This window comes from Alosa alosa, chromosome 3 (assembly GCF_017589495.1).
Source record: "Alosa alosa isolate M-15738 ecotype Scorff River chromosome 3, AALO_Geno_1.1, whole genome shotgun sequence".
NCBI classification, from domain to species: domain Eukaryota; kingdom Metazoa; phylum Chordata; class Actinopteri; order Clupeiformes; family Clupeidae; genus Alosa; species Alosa alosa.
The window spans coordinates 30,900,795-30,904,034 of NC_063191.1; the positions used below are offsets into that span (position 1 = coordinate 30,900,795).

Sequence of the window (3,240 nt, forward strand, 5' to 3'; positions counted from 1 at the left end):
GAAATGTTCCAGGAAGATAGGCTTACATATTTTTACATATCTTCAATGCATTCTAGTTATATTTCATGTACTTTATTTCATGTTGAGGTTTGCTTCCCAGCATGCATTGCAATTCATTTACTGCATTTTAGGCTATTATTAGTTTGTTTTGAATTTTGAAACAAAATGTTTTGAACAATAGGCTACAGGATATGCCCATTAAAAAAGTCTTATTATGAAAAAGACACCGTAGCCTAGATGTGAAAGTATTACATCTAGCCCGGTATAAAGGTCCATGTCTACTTAAACTCCTAATGAAGAATGAAGCCTACAGGAGGTAATAACGGGTAGGCCTAGTTACATTGCATGTTTTTTTTTATTTATTTTTTACCATCGGCGAAATATAAATGTCGCGTGCATAATGTTGAGGTGACCACTAGAAGTACGTTCCCTCAGTCTCGGGGACGTGCATGTGGGTCGTTGGACAAACTGTCTGCAGCCCCCGTGCACTGAATTCAAGCCACAGTACACTGTGAAGACAGTAAAGTATGGTGGTGCACAATACATGTTATAGGGATGTTTTTCATACTGATACTGTGGTGTTGGACCTATTAATTGCACACCAGAGATCATGGATCAGTTTCAATACATCAAAATATTTGAAGAGGTCATGTTTTCAACAAGACAATGACCCAAAACACCAACAAAATGACACCAGTAAGTGAGCAAAGTCTTGGTTCCAGACTAACAAGATTGACATTATGGAGTGGCCAGTCCGATCCCCAGACCTCAATCCTATAGAAAACTTATGGAGTGACATCAAAAATGCTGTTTCTGAGGCAAAACCCAGAAATGCAGTGGAATTGTGGAATGTAGTTCAATCGTCCTGGGCTGGAATTCATGTTCACAGGTGCCAGTAGTTGGTCGACTCTATGCAACACAGATGTGAAGCAATTCTCAGAAATAATGGTAATACAACTAGATACAGTACCCTCCAGAATTATTGGCACCTCTGCTAAAGTTGACTAAAATCTGGTATAAAAAATAATCTGTTGGTGATTTATTGTAATCTCACCATGAAAAAAAAGGAAAAATACAATATTGAAGGGAAGCAAATTTATTTTGAGGAAAAGGAAAATCTCATAAATAAATAAATATTTTTAACAAAAACACGTTGCTTACAATTATTGGCACCCCTGCTTGTAATACCTTCTTAAGCATCCCTTTGCCAATAAAACAGCTTGTAATATTCTCCTATGACAGCCCATAAAGTAAGAGAATACAAAGCAAGGGATTTAAGACCAAAATCTCCCCAGATCGTCCAGATTCCTAGGTCCACACTTGTGCATTCTCCTCTTTGACTCACTGTAGCCAGTGGGACTTTAGGACCCAGGAGCGAGTAGCAAGGGCTTAAAGGCTGAGGTGTCCATAAGGGCGGGTTCTTGTGTTTTCAGTCAGCTGCTTAGCCAGGGAAACGGAGCGGAGTGGAACCGCGGTAAGTTTGAATTGTTTGGCACGCTGTTGTACTAGGCCAGCATTAGCTGCCTCATCATGGGTTATGGCACAAATCTGTTCGTTCTTGTAGATTACAGATGAGTGTTGGTGGCCAGTGTGCTGGCGTTCCGAATGTTGAAGGGTTTGTGTACAGTCACCAGTAATAAAATCACGGAAGCGTCTCTGGGTTTAACGCCGGTAGGTATGCTTCCCTTAAAGAGTGTGGTTTTGATGTGAGCCTTGAGATATGCAGTGTTGTGATTTTTATTATGATCTATGTTGTAGAATGGGCGTGTAACTAGAACGAATCTCGATATCCGCTGGGAACTCTCTCTCACTCTCGCGGCCAGGTGCGTATAACCAACAAAGCATTGAGACGGTCCCCCTGCTCTGCGCGCTGAGAATATAATATCAAATGTTTTTCAACAGACTGTGCTGGTGTTACAGGGTGTTTATATACTGTAATTGCTGCCGTGTGCTTGGGCGGATGGCCTAGCCAAAGTAGGTATTTGTTAGCCTGATTATCTAATTAACTGTTAGACTTTGGCCTTGCAAAGACTCCTCCTTATTCTATGTGTAGCCCGTTGTTATACCAGGTCCCGCGGCGCCCGTCATACGTGTGCACTGGCTTCTGTGCGCTCCGGCGTCTGTGTGTGTCTGTTCACACAAGGTTATTAGAAGCCTTTTGTGAATGAACCCCGTCTCTCGTGAGTGCTTGAAAGTTTAAGTTCTTTCAATGTATATCATCAGTAAGGTGAATGAGTGTGTGTGTTATGTGGATAAATTAATAAGTGTATGTTTTGTCTTTTTAGGTCTTGTTTACTTTGTTTGGACATCCAGCCAATGTTTTCTCATGTATGAAACTTATGTATGTTTTTATCATTCATTGATACCATGCCTATGAACTTATAGGGTTAATGTCAAGCTCTTCCGGTCATTAATCTTTTACCATTGAGATAAATTGTTGTGTTTGGGCAGTGTGCAATACTGGATAGCTTTAGCTGATCATCATAGTAGCACTCACGCACTTTACTTGTTCTCAAATTTAAGTGGCCATTGCTTGGGTTCTCGTAGCTAGTGGGCGGAGCTCAGTGCTCAATGTATTAAGGTGACCACTGTGTGGTGTGATTTAGAGTTATTTGATTTGATTAGAGATTTAGATTTATTTGTGTGTACTAACAAAGCACTTTATGGTTAATGTGGTGTAGCCTTGGTTGCTGTCTTTGGTGTGCTGAATCCTTTTGGAGCCTTGTGCTCATGATGAACTAAATGTGGATTTCCGGTCAACATTGAGTACTGTGGTCCGGCCCAAGATTTAGTGTAAATATCTCCTATGAAGGCTTGTCTACGAGAACTCATGTATGTGTCCATGATGTGTTACTACCATTAATGTTGTTCCTGTACGAAGCACCTATGTTAATAACTCTGCAGACCATAAATAAATTATGTCTACATTGCTTTTGCTACATCAGCCTCCAATTGTTTACTTCACTTGAATAGTACTAGCGTGGGGTACATCTTTAGTCTACGGTACTAGTTGGGTCTCTCATCCCAGTCCAATAAATGGGAGTGGCGTAGTCAGACCATCTTGTGGTATAGTACAACTGGGTTTTACACTCCCAACGGCCACATCACCCAACTGTTTTCCTATGGAGTTTAGATCAGGGGCCTGATGGCAATGTCCGAAGCTTGATTTTGTGTTCAGCAAACAATATTTATTTTGATCTGGACGTTTGTTTTGGTTCATTGACCTGATGAACGATCCAA

At 40.8% G+C, this 3,240-nt stretch overlaps 1 long non-coding RNA gene across 1 annotated transcript; it reads left to right on the top strand.

Moving 5' to 3' along the window:
* Positions 1-1,448: 1,448 nt before the first annotated feature.
* LOC125292667 lies at positions 1,449-2,063 on the top strand. The gene is made up of 3 exons (XR_007193249.1): positions 1,449-1,474; positions 1,565-1,671; positions 1,759-2,063. It is a non-coding gene; the product is annotated as an uncharacterized LOC125292667 (long non-coding RNA).
* The last annotated feature ends 1,177 nt before the right edge of the window (positions 2,064-3,240 follow it).